The following is an 18022-nucleotide window of genomic DNA, read 5'->3' on the forward strand; positions in this document are numbered from 1 at the left end:
TTCCAGTAACTTCCTACCCTGCATATTTCCAAAGTAGCACTCAGATAGAGAGGTTCGGCCTACAAATGTAACGCCTAGTCCATTGCCACCGTCTCTAGCCTGGCCTGAAGTAAATGTTCAATAAATGTTTGCTAGATTAAATTTCCTTCTTCCTGGATTAACCTGTAGCAGAAGCAAGGAGCTGACCCCCTCTGGGGTGGCTCCAGTGCACAGGAGCTTCATGTGTCGTCTTCAAAGGCCTTGCTGCCACCACCACCCACCCCCTGCCTTTGCCTCTGACCTCTACTGCTTCTTCAGCATGTTTATGGACATAATTACAGCATGCTATTGATTTCCTGACAACTGCTTTGATGTAACTATTTTACAGAATCAAGCTAATTTCATACATTGAGGTTTTTATGGTCTCTGGCAGACTCAACTGAAGAAGTCATTTCATCTCGCCTCCTAGGGCACACCGGCCCCCTCTCAAAACACTGCTTTTCTTTGTCTCTCCTTCCCTGAAACCCAGCCGGGCTGCACTGCAATCCCTGAACCTATGTCTTCTCCATGTAATCCCACTCTGACGGTCACAAGTCAGCCCTGTTATGGGCCATGAAATCAGTGAGATTTTGGAGGCCCCAAGGAGTCATATGGCCACGTATTTGGAATTAAGAGGGGACCCAACTGTTCCTAAAACTTTTAAAGCATGAGTCTGCCCTTTGGTCACCTTTACACTCCAAATATATTCCCAGGCTTTGTAAAGCACTCCTTCCCTACATGCATCTGCTAATATATGATTTGCAGAGTACTCTAAGGAACATAATCCCATCTAATCTGGAATAAAAATGTGCTAAATTTTACCCATTTTACAGGGGAGGAAATGAGGCTAGGAAAGTATAGTGCCTTGGGAGTACAAGCTAGAATGTAATACCTGTAACAAAAAAGCTTCCCATGAGCATTACTTCCCCATTTGGAGATAAGGAATTGCAAAACCAAGAATTAAATTATTAGATTTCTCCTTCTAAATCCAGTGCCATTTCTTTTACACCACCAGTTTCACACTACTGAAGTTCTAATTTCCATACATGAAGTGCTTCACTTACCCTGGTCTTGGCCATGCTATTTCTACATACCCAAATATAGTCTTCCTCTTTCTGCCTACCCAATCACCCTATTTTTAAAGGCCTGCTCAAGTTCTACCTCTACCAGGAAATATGTCATTATAAATCCATCCTTTGGTGACCTCTCCTTACTCTAAACATGGTGGATTTATTATCTATCACCATAGATATTGAATGTGCACAGGTAGATATATTCAATAAAGGAGGGTTCCATTCCTCTCGTCCCTTCATGTAATAGACCTGGATTCATTGATTCTTCATTTCCCCATTTGCCCTCCCAAGTGGTATCTGTTCTATGTTTAGGAAACCATGGGACACCAGGAAAGTTGAGTTCACCCCTCATTCCAGAAATGGGTCCCAACACCAAGGCCAGACCAATCAGTATATCCCTGTGACTTAAGGGAGTCCGATCTGAGAAAGGATCTAGTTGCTAGAAGTGTTGGGAAAGGAACTTGCTCTTCCCTGCTAGGTGTGAAAGAGAAAGAGAGGAAACTGCTGACAATGGAGCAAATCCTGAAGAAAAAGAGTCAAGAAATAGGGAGAAAGTGTTTCTTAGTCATTTTTTTTTTGAGCTGCAAGATCAAGACTTGTTGAATCCAAAAAAAAGCCCTCCCTCCAGACTTTTCGGTTGCATGAACCAATTCAATTCCTATATTTAAACCAACTTCAGTCATGAGTTCTGCTCCCAAAGAAATCCTAGTGCATATACTTAAATAATGATATTTGCTGTTGACTCGTATCAATGTAAAGGCTGTATAACCTTCTATTCAGACTTCTTAACTGTTATAAGAGGATACCAAAACTATGGTTGGCACCACTGATCCTTTTATATGACATACTGCATTTCTGTTTATTCTGACTACAAAATAATGCATCCTCATTGGAAAAACTTCAGAAATCCCAACTTGGATAATTATACTCACAAACAACCAAGATATATTTACTTTCACATAAACATGTATAATATTCTATAAAATTGGGATGGATTATGCTGTGTGTTTATATGTTTGTGTGTGCATGAGTGTTTATGTTTGAATCCTACTTCATTCATTTAATGTCTGCAGTTTAGCATAGTGGAATAGGAAAAAAGCAGCCATCTTGCCTGGGTTCAAACCTTGTCTTATCATTAACATCTGTGTGAACTTTGGCAAGTTATTAAAATCTCTCCACATCTCAGTGTCTTCATATGTAAAAAGAGGATAATCATAGCACCTGGCTTATAGAGTTTTGGGAGGATTAAATAAGATTAAACAAAGTACTTAGCATAGTGTCTGACATATATCGCATGCTCAGTTTTGGACCATTTGAATCTGAGATGCCTGTGGCTATTTACAGGAGCCAATCAGCAGGCATTCTTTGTTGGGGAGAGCTGTCCTGTGCATTGCAGGATGTTTAGCAAAACTCCTGGCCTCTACCCATTAGGTGCCATAGTACACCCTTCCCCATGACCACAAACATGTCTCCAGCATTTCCAAATATCCTCTGAAGGGCAAAATGGCCCCAGATGAGAACCACCTATGCAGAGGTTTTTTTTGTTTTTTTTTTTTTGGTTGTTTTGCTTTTTGCATGGGCAGGCTCCAGGAATCAAACCTGGGTCTCCAGCAGGTAAGAATTCTGCCACTGAACCACTGTTGCCCACCCTGCAGAGTATTTTATTACATGGCTATACCTTAGTACATTTTAATGAGTTCTCTAATTAGGATAAGATTTACAGAAAAATGTTGGATAACAGTAGTGTTGCGAGTATCCTTATACTATTCCCGACTCTAATGGGAATTCATTTTGTATTTCACCATTACATACAATATTGGACTATTCCTTTGAGATAAATTAACTCATTATATTAATTTTTGTTAAATTTCCCCCAAGAAAACTTTTGAATGGTTGTTATTTTATCATATATCTTTAGGTAATCAACTGAAATCTCTTCTGCCTCATTTACTCTTGTATTGTATTAATAGAATTCCTAACATCATTCACATGTTCTTCCAATAATGCCAAATTGGACAAGAAACAGCATTCTTTCTGTAATATAGCAATGGATAGGACTTCACGACATTTTATTTAAGGGTTATTATTTCCATTTCATAAAGGAAATCAAACTGTTACTTACTTTTGTTCTGATATTAGGTTATGTTGGTTTCATAAAATAAAGTTTTCTGCTTTTACATAATTGGAAAGTTTTCTCCTCAAATTTATACACTCCTTGAAATTTCAGCAACTGCATTACAACATTAAGCCAGGAGCAGTTTTCAAATTTTTTTACAATTTTTTCAAAGGATATACATTCTCTATTTTGAGTCAACTTTAATGATAATATCTTGCTTCAAAATCATGTCTTCTAACAGATATTTTCAAAAAATAACATAGAATACTATAATCTCACATAATGTGCTATATGATCAGTATCTGTAGGTAGATTCACTTCCTAATATCTAATTTTGTATATTCCAATTTTTTCCTTATTCCTATAAGACTTTCTAGATCTATACGCTACTATTTCAAGAACATCTTCTCTGTTTTTTCCTTGTTTTAACTTGTTTCTTTTTGTTGCTTGTTAAAACATTAAATAACTTTATTTCTAATTTAATGGTAAAAGCATTCAGCCTAAGAATTTGCCATTTTATACAGCTTTGATTTCACCTATTAATTTTTTACATAACACGTTCTCTTTTTTACTTTATCAGCAGTGTATTTTTTTTATCTAACCCAACAATTATCACCTGAGAAGTTTTAATTTCCAAGACCTCATATCTGCCTTATTAAAAACCTTTATTATATCTATTCATTATTCTAAGTAGTCAGTGAATATGTTCTGTATAAATACTGATTTTCAGTATTTAGTGAGATTTTCTTTAGTTTTTGTAACTCTTCTAAGAATGCTTGAAAGAAAGATTTATCTGTCGTATGGTAAAGTTTGTTACACATATTTATTAAACCAAAGATAGTAATTGCATTATCCGTGACCTCTACGCCATCTCTTTTTTTTTGTTTTGCCTATTACATCTGCCATATTACGAGAAAAATATGTCAAGGTATCTGTCCAAAAATACTTTTTCTGTTGTTGTTTTCTCCTTATATTTTAAATCATTTTGCTTTAAATATTCAATTATTTGGCGTTGATTTTCTATTTGGTTTACAACTGCTACATTTTTACTCTGGGTTTTATGTTTCATCAATATAACATGAATCTCTTCAAGCTTTGAATTCTAATGTTGTTATATTAATATTGTCCTCTTATATTTTATTTCCTGATAACTTCACCCTTTTATTTTCAATCTTTCCCTGTCAATCATTTTGTATTAGATTTGTATCTTGTAAACAACATGTAGTTGGCATTTAATAAATCCAAGAGCCTCTGTATTTTATTAAGAGGGTTGACCCTTTAGTTATTGTCATAAATTATATATCTGGACTTAACTACTGTCACCTCATATTGTTATTTCTGTGAATAGGATTTTTTTGCTTTTTCTGGTTTTCTTTCTTTGATTTTGATTCATGGTTTTCTTCTTTTAAAATAAAAATTTCTACTTAGTAAAGAGATTTCAAATTATTTTTCTTTGATATTTTTTCTCTAATGGCTTGGATGGTAAAAACATATTTTAAATTCTCTTGGTGGTTCTTTTGTGTTTTAGAAAATAATTCTTCAAAATTTATTTCTCCAATAATCAATGTCATAAAATATGATCTGTCCACTTCTTGTAAAATGAAAAAACTAGTATGCTTTTAATACTTTCTATTCTTTCTTCATCCCATTTCTTAGTCTTTGCTGACTAAAAATGGGGTATTAGAGCCATATTCTATTGGATATTCTTTTTCACTTTTCAGAATTACATTTTACTTTTTATTCTATTTTATAACCATGTTAACAAAAGTTATTTAAACTCTATGTTAAACTGATTTCAATGCTTACCTCCCGGCTTTTTGTTTGATGATCTCCTCCTTAAGTGCTTTATTTTGATCCATCTCTCTGTCAGCTAGAACATATTTTTAATTTATTTTTCAAGAAGGGAACATGCTTGTTATATATTTTGAACTCTTATGTTTCTTAAAATGTATTTCTCTTGTGTTCACACCTATATGACAGCTTGATTAAATAAAAAAATGCTTGAATCACGATTGTTTTCCCTCAAAACTCTATAGCCCTTTATAGTGGAGCAGACTAAATGCCAGAACAAACAACTTCAAAATCTCAGTGGCTTACCACTGATCATAGTCCTTTTGGGGTTCATCAGGTAGCCTTGCACAGGATGACTCAGGAGACCAGGCTCTTTCCTTGTCACCCGAGAGTCTACCACCATGCCCTCTGCAACAGGCTGGTCAGTGAGCAGAGACAGAGAGAGAGAAAAGCCTCTCTTGCAGCAGATTTTAGGGGCCAGGCCTAAGTGTCAACCTAAGTGACATGGCTATGTCACTTCTGTGCAAGCCCATCAACCAGAGCTTGCCACATGTCCCACGTGCGCCCCCCTCCCCGCCACGCACACACACGCGAGGGGCCTCAGAGATGCTGTCTTCCTACGTTTCCAGGTGGAAAATGTAAAGTTTCGGTGAACAGATAGTTTTGCCCAGGCCATGCAGTTGTCCTGCTGTACTTGGATACTTGCAGAGAATTTTGAGGGCATTTCAATTTCAAGTTTTGTAACTATATATTCAAACAATTTGTTTTCATTATTTGCTTTCAGAGTGCTTGTAATAGTAATATTTTTATCTTTACAGTTCAAACATCCAGCCAGGATGTGTGTAGATATGGTTCCCTTTCAGTGTATTTTGTCTGCATATTTAGGCCATTTCACAAGACCCATTTTCTTCAGTTATGACTTTGATTATTGTTTCTGTATTAATTGTTTTGATTTATTCCTCAGCAATACCTATAATTCCTAGATTGGATCTCCTCCTCGCTTCTCCATTATCTATTATCTCCCCATTGCTTTCATCTCCTTATTCTTTTGTCTCTGAATAGTAGGAGAATTTGGAATTTGTTCTTCTCATCAATGATTTGAGTTTTAGCAGTGTTAACTCTGGTCTTTATTACCTTCCACGTGAATTTTATTTATTTGCTTGCATTTATATAACATTCAATTTCATATAGAAATATATATATATATATTTGAGACTTTCCCCATTGCCTTTTCGATATATCACTGCAGATGAGATGAAGTGTCTAACCCTATAGATTTTCAGGCCAGCAAAGACTGGTTTGAGAATTCCTAAAAAAGAAAAAAAGGTTTTGCCTACACAATGTAAAAATAATGGGAGAGGTAGTGTCTGCCAACAGGAGGCAGCTAGGGAGTTTCCTGAAAAAAAAAATGTTTTTACACAGATTTTCCATATCAGGCTGGCACCAGTGCTCCTAACCCCCACAATGTGGAAAGAATAAATGTATAGATATTTATTATCGTCATCACCACCCACACCATCACTATAGCTGCAGGTTCACTGAAAGAGAAAATTCTCCAGCAGGAAGATCTAAAGCCAGGGGAGGGAGAGACTCGAAATGGTGAGAAAGTTACAGTGGCTTATAAAGGCAATTAGAGGAGTTTTTTCTCCAATATTTTTGGATTTGTTTTTTATTTATTTTTTATCAGAGTAGTTGTAGGTTTATAGAAAAAGCATGCAATTTGTACAGAATTGCCACATACCCCCACACACACACACAAACACCGTTTTCCCTATCATTAACATTTTGCATTAGCTATCTTTGCTACAATTGATGAAACAATATTTCTATTATTATACTTCTAAAGATAGTCCGTAGTTTACATCAGGGTTCACTTTGTGTTGTACAGTTCTACGTTGTTTTCCTTTTAATTTGTATCCTGATAACATGCATACAACTCCAAGTTTCCCATTTTAACCACTTTTAAATGGATGGGGGTAAAAGGATCCCAACACTGAAAATTAAACTGATATCATTTACGTCGTTAACCATCTTCTTTTCAATCTGCTTTCATCTCAACCTTTTTTTTTCTCTTTCTATAACCTTTTCTCTTGAATCCTTTATACCTTTTCCCTTCTGTTTATCCATTTCCAGACATGGCATAGCCACACGGCCCGTGATTGCTGCAGGCAGAGCATGTGGTTTGTTCTTGTCCCTGAACACTCTTCAGGGGACGTGGGGTGGAGCTAGTTTCAATCCAGACACCAAGAGGGGAAGTTCACCCTCTCATGCCAAACAACACTCAGCTCAGCAGCGTGTAGCCAAAACTCAGAGGGCGATCAGGGACTTTCTGGCACGGGTCGCTGCATTTCACGCTCTGGAATCCTGCACAGAAACACAAACTCTACCCAGAGTCAACGCTACCCCTGAGCCGATCGGCGCGTGCGCTTTGGTAGACTCCTCCTAGATGTATAGCTAGAAGACATGCACAGCATCCAGTGCAGAGCCTCCAGACCATGGAGGTTGAGGCTGTTCTGAGCCTCACCAGATGATCGAGCGACCCTGGTGGGGGCCCGGGGAATTTCCTCCAGCAGAGCCTCGTTGTGCAACTTCAGCAAGAGAAGTAGAGGAGAGGAGTGTTCCCTCCGGGGACCAGTGCGCATCTCTGCCAGCCAAAGCCAGCATAGCTGGATCTTTTAACTGTGCTCCTCCTTAGCACCACACATGTTTTTCATGCATCCTGGTGATTATGTGTTTAAAAAAAGGCTAACAGGGAGAATTCAATGTCATCAAAATCTAGATTAACCTCCTCATATCACACAATTAAGCTCCATTTTAACTCTCTGAGTGAATCCCAAATCACTTTTTCCTGATTCTTGGTCACTAAACAGATGCTTTATTAACCACTAGCCAGGCATTGTTGAGTCAGTGAGCGAATGAATGAGTTTAGGAAACAAACCAACAACCAAACCAACTCTGTCTGAGTCTGATTATCAACATTGGCTTCCCTTGTTTTTTTTTCTCTCTTTTGGGAGAAGGAGTCAAGGACTCTGAAATTTCCTTTTGTTGCAACTTTAGGACAGCTATTCTACTTGAGAATCCCGACCAGCACCACCACCGCCCTGGAACTGGAGAGCACAGGAAACTGAGGCAGTGCCACCCACCCCCCAAGCCCATGCCCACCTCTACCCCAACCCCTGGAGCATCCTTGCTGCCCCTGTCTGCAGCCCCTCCCGGGCCCTGCTGCAGCCCTGCCCCTCTCAGTCTCTACTTCCATCCAGATTTCACTGCCACAACCACCCCACATGCCTCTGCCCTTTCCACCTTCCTGGGGGTGAGACTTCTTATCCCTCCCCACCCGCAGCCTGAGTCCACCCTAATTATAGCGAAAGCTCCTCATCCTGGGTCTTACTGATCTCTCTCTCAGGAGGATGGAAGGGGTGAGGTGTGCTTAGGTGCAGAGATGCCCAGGTTTAGAGGCCTGAAGAACAGAGGAAAAATTGTGGTCAAGATCAGAGACCCGTGGTGAAGAACAGCAGACTGTCAGCCCTGAGCTCCCAAATCTGACAGCTAAATATGCGATCAAGGTGACAAGGTGACATGGTGGCAGGAACCTCTGACATAAATACAAGCCAGAATATAATGAGGCTGTTTCCTAACCACCAGCAGAGTCCGGGCAGGATCCCCTACATGATACAAACTGACGAGCCGACAGGCAGCCCTAGTTCCTCAGCAAGGTTGGCACTGTACAGGGTCAGTAATGAGTCCAGAGGCCTGGGGAGGACAGCAGGTTTACCAGCTGATGTGAGAAGCACTGATAAGGGAGCAGGAGCACTGACACCTGGCCCCACGTCTTCCACTAACCAGCTGTAAAATCTCTAAATATTAACCTCCCTAAACCTTGATGTACTGTGCTGAGAAATGGGATAATAATATTTGCTCTATTTATTTGATGAAGACCTGCCTAGTTTCTTATCCCTGCATCCTCCCCCACCCATCTGTGAAGCTACTTAGCTACAGTCCAGAGACGGAGGCCCAGGAGGCAACTGTATCTTCGGTTCGTGCCAGTTTGAGAGGCCAAATTTAATCATACTTGTGATATTAATAACAACAATTGTGACGCTGGGCACTGATCGGCCTTACATATATGTCAAATAATGTAATCCTCAAAGCACCCTAAGGAGGTAAGTGTTATCCACCATCCTTTTTTCAGATGAGGAATCCAAGAAACAGAGAAATGAAGTAGCCAGTGCAAGATCACACAGTAGTGGACATCAGAGTCACACTACCCCACACTGACTTAGTGCTCCAGAAACTCAACCTAAATCGGGTTTTCTGATAACCCAGCTCTTGCCTTCTGCCTCAGTTGTAGTTCCTGAGCTTCTTTCTGGGTCCTTCCTAAGACCACGTTCCTCCCTTATACTCCACACTCGGTAGCTGAATTCCATTCTAATTTCCCACGGCTGTGAATCTCTCTTTGTAATATGCCCCTGTACCTCCAAAACCAGGACCCCTTTTGCCCTGGCTGGCTCTGTGCCCTCCACCCCTACAAAGACCCTATCTGGGTCTTTGGTCAACTTTTTCTCATGCTGATGACTTTCCCCACCTGGAAGCAACTCCAGACAGGACTGGGTCTTATTCATCAGGGGTGAGTTCAGCAAGCCTAGATGAGGTGCTCAATTAAGCTAGCTCAACAGGCTTCCCTCTCGATGGCTCCTCCTCCCGTGAGCATCTCCCTGAGGCTGGTGGCTCACTTAGACTTCCACCTGTAACTGACATGTACATGAAAACACTTAAAATCCAAATCACAGGTAGAGAATGGACCCTGGGGCCAGACACCCCAAGTTCTGGATCATGCTTTTTATATTTCATTGGTTCTTCTATGCTTGTTCTATATATATATATATATATATTTTTTTTTGGTAACATGTGCAGGCACTGGGAACCAAACCTGGGTCTTCAGCATAGCAGATGGGAACTCTGCCACTGAGCCACCGTTGCCTGCCCTATGCTTGTTCTTTTTTTGGAGGTAAAGTTTACATATGTGATGCAGAGATTTTAAGTGCATAGTTCTATGATTTTTGCCAAATACATACTCATGTGGCCAATACCTGAGTAAAAATAATGAGCATTTCTGCCACACAGAAATTTCCCTCTTGCCCACATCCAGCCAATTGCCATCTCCCAAAGGCAACTACAGATCTAAATTTTGTCATGTATAGATTTGCATTATCTATTCTTGAACTACCTATAAATGGACTTCTAAAAAAGAAAATGTAATTATTTGTATCAAGCGTCTTTCCTTCAACAAATGCTTTTGAATTTCATCCTTGTCATCTTCTTCTTTTTATGGCTGGGTAGTATTCCAGTGTCTGAGGGGAAAACAGCCAGCATTGGCTTGGTAATATTCAGGAAGTTACAGAACTTTCCTGTTGGGGATTAAATCATGTCACTTACACAAGACATGTTCAAGTCTTACTCCATGTTCATGCAGATGTGAAGTCATTTGTAAACAGGGCCTTCAAGCATACTGTTACTTGTTGAGGTGAGGACTCATGTGAGTAGGGTCTTCAAAGATCCTACTTAGATGAACTTGTGCTGAAACTGTTGTGCACTCCAGAAAGGCCATGTTCTTTAATCTTAATTCAATATTGTTGGGTGAGATGTTTTTTATTGTTTCCATGGAGATGTGACCCACCCAATTGTGGTTGGTACCTTTTGATTAGGTGGTTTCCATTGAGATGTGTCTCCACCCATTCCAGGTGGGTCCTAATCCACCTACTGGAGTCCTTTAAGAGGGAACCATTTTGGAAAAAGCCACAGAATCCACACAGCCAGAGACCTGTGGAGATGCAGAAGGAAAATGCCGCCAAGGAAGTCTTATGAAATGAGAAGCCAGGAGAGAAAGCTAGCAGACGTCACCATAGCCTTCCCAGAAAACAGAGGTGTCCAGAAGCCAAAGACCCCAGCAGATGGCAGTAATGTGCCTTCCCAGCTGACAGAGATGTTCCAGATGGCATCAGTCTTTCTTGAATAAAGGTAACCTCTTTCTGGTGCCTTTAATTTGGACATTTTCATGCCCTTAGAACTGTACCCTTTTTAAAAGCCATTATGTTTCTTATATATTGCATTTCCTACAGCTTGAGCAAACTAAAACAGAGGCCAAATTAAATCAGAGTGGACCTTAATCCATATGACTGGAGTCCTTATAAGCAATAGAAATTCAAATGCAGTCAATCAGTAGATGCCAGAATTCAGAGAAAACTATAGGCAACCAAGGAGACAGATTTCCATTTAACAGAGGCAGAGATGCAAACCAAGGAGCCACAAGGATTGTGGCAAGCTGGCCCAGTATTCTGCAGACTCTGGGAGAAATCATAGCCTGTTGAAACCTCAGTATTGGAATTCAAGCCTCCAAAACAGGGAAACAACAAATTACAGTTGTTTAAGTCAACCAGTGTATATCTGTCATAGCAGACCTGATAAATTAAGACATCCCCATTCATTCATTCATTCAATGAAAATTTGCTCTCTGTGTTTTATTTTCTATTAAATCACATTATAATACCTACTGTTGTCAGAACGTTTAACCAATATTAAAGAGACAAAATTCACAAGGGTGGAGGAACCATAGATGGCTTAAATTCAAATCCTGGTTTTATTGCTTACTAGCTGTATGCTTTCAGACAAAGTACTTAACATGTCTAAGAGTTAGTTCTCTCATTGAAAAGAAGTAAATGAAGGATAAATAAATTCATATCTGTAAAGTTCTTAGAACATCTCCTGACACATAGTAAGTGCTGTGTAGTGTTCGCTATTATTACTAAGTATATTACATGCTGTGGTGCACAATAGACACTCACTAAACCACAGATATTGTTTATTATTATTATTATTCCATTCCTCTTCATAGACAAATGGTAAAATAGGTGCAGTAATAGTTACCTGGAGTAGTTCAGTGTCATGGGAAAGGAATTCAGTCCCTTAGCCATTAAAATAAGTCAACAGAGTTGTACATGAACTAAAGTGATCGACTTGTCCTGGCACTTTCCCAGTAGCCCTGTACATTGGAGTGCTACAATACACAGACTGCAATATACCAGAAATGGAATGACTGTTATAAAGGGAATTTAATGAGTTACAAGTTCACAGTTCTAAGGCCACAAAAGTTTCCAAATTAAGGCACCAACCAGAGGCTGATGTCGTCCAGAACACCTCTGTCCGCTGAGAAGGCATGTGGCTGGCTTCAGCTCGTCCTTGTTCCTGGTTCTATTGCTTCTAGCTTCTGATGCCAGTAGTTTCCTTTCTAAGCATCTGTAGGCCATAGTTCCTCCAGGACACAACTCTGGGATCTGGCTTGCTTAGCATCTCCTGAGAAGGGACATGGCAACATCTACTGGACTCTGCCTTGTATCTAGGCATCTGCTCTCTGCTGGCAACTCAAGCATCTCTAGACATCCGTGTTTCTGTCAGCTGTGAAGCAACTGTTCTCCAAGTATCTGCATTGGGTCTGAGCTTTCTCCAAAATGTTTCTTCTTTTAAAGGACTCCAGTAAACTAATCAAACCCACCCTGAATGGGCAAAGTCACACTTCCATCTAACCAAAAGGTTACACCCACGATTTGTCACACCACATCTCTGTGGAGATACTCTCATCAAGAGGTCACCCACAATTGGGGGTGTCCCATCTCTGTGGAGATAATCTAATCAAAAGGGTTTCTACCCTACAATACTGAATCAGGATATGGCTTTTCTGGGGCACACAACACTTTCAAACCAGCACACACTGAAAGTCCTGCATCCTGGAAGCCCCCTTATTCCCAGACAAATCAGCATAGTTGATCACTCTATATAAGTATCACTCTTGTTATACTTAATTAGGCACATTCCACTGTATTACTTTTCTCAAGGGATTGCTGAAAAAGCCAATTGAAACCATGTATATAGAAGTGCTATCCAATGCAAAGGATTTTTCTTGTTCTGGGTGTAGTAGAAAGCACACTAAACTTGAACCAGAAAACTTGAATTTGAGCCATGGCTTCTCTGCTCACAGGTGTGATGCTAAGCCCTCAGCCTCTTGACATCTGGGGTTCAGTTTCCTTACCTTTAAGATAAGGATGACCACAATTAGCCCACAGGGCTGTTGTAAGGAATGTCTAAGAAAGTTCTATCTACTGGAAAGCACAATACAAATGAAATGTCAATTAATATGGTGTGGAGGTCTGTGGGGGCAGGGTTCTCTGTCCAAGGATGTCACTCCAAATTATCACCTTCTCAGTTCTAGTCCTGTTGCTCCTCCTGCCTGACCCCAAGTGCTCCTGGGGTCACCCTCCTGGTAGCCCACTCAGACTTTCATGCCTCTGCCAGGTTTCCTGGAGTCTGACCTCAGCCCTTGCAACTTTCCAGGCCTAAAGACAGCTGCCCAAGGCTCAACCAACAACTCTCACACACATTCTACCACCAAACACTGCAGCCTGGAAGAAATGACTGCTGGAATCATGAGCCCCAGCAGTAATCAGTGCAGAGAAGCCTGAGGTAATGGAATAACCCGGAGGCAATTATATATTGATCTCAAGTATTATGGCTGCTCGTGATTGCTTCTTATTGATACAAATCCACTGGGCTACCTATTTGGATAAAGTCAAGTGAGAACAAGGAACGAGTGGGGAGAGGAAATAGGAAGACAGAAAAAAGAGAGGAGGGGTGAGGAAGCAAGCACAACCGTAATTGGTTACAGGTCTGTTTCAGCAGCAGAAAAACCACTATGCAGCCCTTGGTGGTGGCCCCATCACCACCTGTGGGAAAAGAAATAGGTGACACCAGCACCACTACTGCATTTTTACCTGATTACCTAGAATTCTTGCATACCTCCTGTTTCTGTTTTCAAAGCTACTGGAATGCAATATACCACAAATGGAACTGCTTTTAAAAAGGGAATTTATTAAGTTGCAAGTTTACAGTTTTAAGGCCATGAAAATGTCCAAATTAAGTCAAGACTATAAAAATGTCCAAACTAAAGCATCCAGAGAAAGATATGTTGGCTCAAGAAGGCTGATGTTGTTCAGGGTTTTTCTCTCAGCTGAAAAGGCACATGACAACTTCTACTAGCTTTTTCTTCAGGCTTCTTCAACAGTTTCCCCTGGGGCATCTTCTCCATGGGTCCTCAAAGGTCTCTGGCTGTGTGGACTCTGGTGGCTCTAAATATTTTTCCCAAAATGGTTCCCTCTTAAATGGCTTCACTAGCAACCCTACCTTGGATGCATGGAGATACATCTCCATGAAAACCACCTAATCAAAAGTTATCACCCACAGTTGGCTGGGTACATCTCCATGGAAACAATAAAAAAGGTCCCACCCAGCAATATTGAATGAGAATTAAAGGACATGGCTTTTCTGGGGTACACATCAGATTCAAACCAGCACACCTCCCCTGCCTAGCAAGATCACCACTTTGGAGAGGCTTATATGACCTACATCTCTAAGTGATGGAGAGAAAGGTCAGGAAGGGTGGCTACCTCAGACCCACAGCCATGGCAGGTAGAGCTGGGGAAGAGAACCAAAGGCAGTCAGCCAACTGGAGACATGTGCAAATGGGGTCAAAGGGGCCAAGATGCAGTGGGACCAGAGGTCAGGGAAGCAGAACTCACAGATCAGGGAAAAGTCAGAGCAGGTAAAGACTAGGAGATCTGGCCACTGCCTGAGGCTGAGGTCAAGGTTAGTGAGGTATGGAATTCCCATGACTGATCATTTGATAGCTTTCTCCCAGAGCATCAGGGCTCAAACTTTTCTTCTCAGGACAAATTATTTGAGGACTTCAGGGAACTTTTGTTTGCATGTTTATGTTTATGTGACAAACTTTGTTTTTTCAGGGCAATGATGTCATCTATGCCCGATAGCTTCCGGAAATCTCCACTGTACACTCATGAGCAAACAAAAGCAGAAAAGTCAAATACTGTCTTAGTATTATCAAAATAGTTTTGATCTCATGGGCTACCTGAAATGGTTTCAGAGACCCGAGAGCCTCTGGACCACATTTTGAAAACCACTACCCTAGAAATACGATAATTTTTTTATATGAAGTCTGTTTAAAGGGCCTAAGGAGACAGAGCTGCAGAAACAAAAATTGACACCCTATCCTGCAGCCATTACAATCAAGTATTCACATCTCATCTATTTTGAATTAGTTTTTACTTTCTTACATCCCAAAGTCAAGGGAAGCTCTTTGCATCCTAAGATACCAAAAACACATCTATACATAACAAAACAAAAAGCAGGGTTACCCTGCCTAACTCCAGTTTGAAAAATAAAAGAATGCTTCGGTCTTCTGTGTAAGTTACTGACTCCAAAATAAGAACTACTTTATCCCTGAAAGTTCGTAACTGAAGATTTGTAAGGATCTTGGGAAATTCATAATCATAAAAGAAAATTGTTGTTTGTCTACCAGGAACGGACTAACTATGAACTTGACAACCTTGGAGACCTCGTGTCTTTTTCTCTGTAATTTCCTGTTGTATTTTTATTTGGTGAGCCAGTCTCATTAAAAACTTCTTTTGCTTACTTTCTTTTCTAAATACTCTCTCTGAATTTTCCTTTGATTCTAACTAGCTTAGGAAGAGATGAAGTTGAGTTCTTGAAAAGCCCATATCACATTGCCCTGACTTTGTTCCAGGCAATATCAAGAGGCCTCCATGTACTCAGAAGACCCCAAGACTCATGTAGTTTTCACTTTTGTCCACATAGCACAGTGGGTAATGATTGGCACACAATAAGGGCTTAAAATGCAGGAACACGGCCTTTTTAGAGTCTTTGGCTGCCAAACACAAAAACTAATCCTGTTAAACAAACAAAAACAATTCTTGGAATACCCAGGTAGCTCACAGATATGTGTCATGGTCAGGTTCATGTATCAACTTGGCCAGATAGTGGTGCCCGGTTGCCTGGTCAGGCAAGCAGTAGTCTGTCTATTGCTATGAGACATTTCATGGACTTAAATCATGACCACGTTGGTGGCATCCACAGCAGATTGCATTTAAAATCAGCTAAAGGGAGTGTCTTCTGCAGTGTGTGACACTTAATCTAATCACTGGAAGGCTTTTAAGGAGGACTCAGAAGAGACAATCATGCTTCCTACTTCAGCCAGCCAGACTCTCCTGAGAATTCCTTGAAGACTTCATTGGAGCTGCCAGCATGTGGCTTGCCCTATAGATCTTGGACTCTTACATCCCCATGGTTGCCCAGCCAGCCTTTCCTGAGAGTTCGTTGAGGACCTTCATCAGAGTTGCCAACTTAGACCTTGCATTCTACATCTCCATGGTTATGTGAGACACTTCTATAAATTTTATATCTATATTTATATCTCCTGCTGATTCTGTTTCTCTACAGAACCCTAGTTAATACAACATGACATGGGGAATGGGTAGGAACCAAGCGGGTAAGGAGAAGCCCAGTTACAACCTTTCAATGGACCAAGTGTGTTAGGATGCTGTCAACACTGCTGCTTGTTAGAAAGTTGCACAACCACAGTGACCCCTGCCTCTGCCACATGAGTAAAGACACTACTGCTACACCCACTACTGCCACTGGAATTACTGCCAAATCATGCCTACTTTTTACTACAGATTCCAAATCCCAAGTGAGAGTAACTTCCCAGAGGTCGGTATCTGCAGCTCCACTGCCAGGAGCCTGGCAACACAAGTCTATACTTTTCTGCTTGCATGGGAGAATGCTAGTACCTGCCTCCAGCAAGACTCACCATTATGGCTTAGGTTAAAAGGCTGGCATTGTGAATGGGGAAAATTTTATAAATTCAAAAAATAAGAGAAAGAACTAATGTGACTGCATGATTGTCTGGATGTGGAGAGTGGCGTGAGGTCTGGGTTGACTCCAAGATGTCTGGCTTGAACATTCAAGGAATAAGGAATGGAGAGTGAAAGCAGTTACTGCATCAGAGAACACCAAGAGGAGAGAAAACAGCAAAGAAAACAGCTCAGTTCTGGAAAAGCTGAATTTGAGATGCCTGTGGGTGTTCAGTGGAGTCAACCAGTAGGCACTCTGCAAAATCCAAAGCCCTGCACATTTGGAAAGGATTCTATTAACATTATTGATGTTATCACTATTATTAAATATTAATGAAATTGCCTCCCTTGAAAAACCAAAGACCTAGAATTACTCCAGCGAATTGGGAACAAAAGTGCCTTTGTCAATAGACAAGGAAGTGGGGATCCAATTTTCAATCTCCTTTTCTTCTTTTGCCTTGGCTGCAAATCACATGGAAGGTGGCCAGGCATTTGGAGGCAAGGCTGTAAAGACAAAATGGGTAACCACCAACAATTTTTAAATTGGTAGCTAAAAGCCAATCATATACGTAAACTGGCAACCAAATGCAAAACTGTTGTATTTTAGGCCTGTGGGCTTTGTCTACTTTGGGGGACCATCTGGTGACCAAAGACAGAAAGTGGCATTTGCCTGGTTAGTGACAGGCGTTCAGGAGACAGAAGTCCCAGGAACCCACGTCTGCTATGACCTCTCCACACACCAACCCAGAGCCTTATGCTCCCGTCCTGGGTGCGAGGCTTCCTGGGCTCACATTTGTTGAGTTGCAACCTGAAGGAGTATGATGGAATTATAAAGTCTAAACATTCTCATTTGCCAGGATGATTCGGATGCAAATATTATAGAATCAATCTTCTCAAACCACATGTCTGGAATTGTCACTCAGAAAATATGCTTCCCCAGGCATTGAGGAAAGAATACGGTATTTGGTGTCAAAAGACCCGAGATTAGAGTTCTGATTTCACTATCATCTGAACTTCAGCACATTTCTTAAACCGAGCCTCAGTTCCCTCAACTTCAAAATGGGGCCATTACCACCTACCTGTGTTTACAGAAGTGCTATAAGAATTAAATGGGGATAGAGATAGAGATATGTGATAAGACATTAATTATCTCAGCCAGGGATTGTTCACACCTACTACCCCATTATAAAGAAAATATTCTCATGTTTCCTATAAAATTATTCCTTCTAGTATAACTTTTTAACAAGAAA

This window comes from Tamandua tetradactyla, chromosome 3, assembly GCF_023851605.1.
Source record: "Tamandua tetradactyla isolate mTamTet1 chromosome 3, mTamTet1.pri, whole genome shotgun sequence".
NCBI lineage: Eukaryota > Metazoa > Chordata > Mammalia > Pilosa > Myrmecophagidae > Tamandua > Tamandua tetradactyla.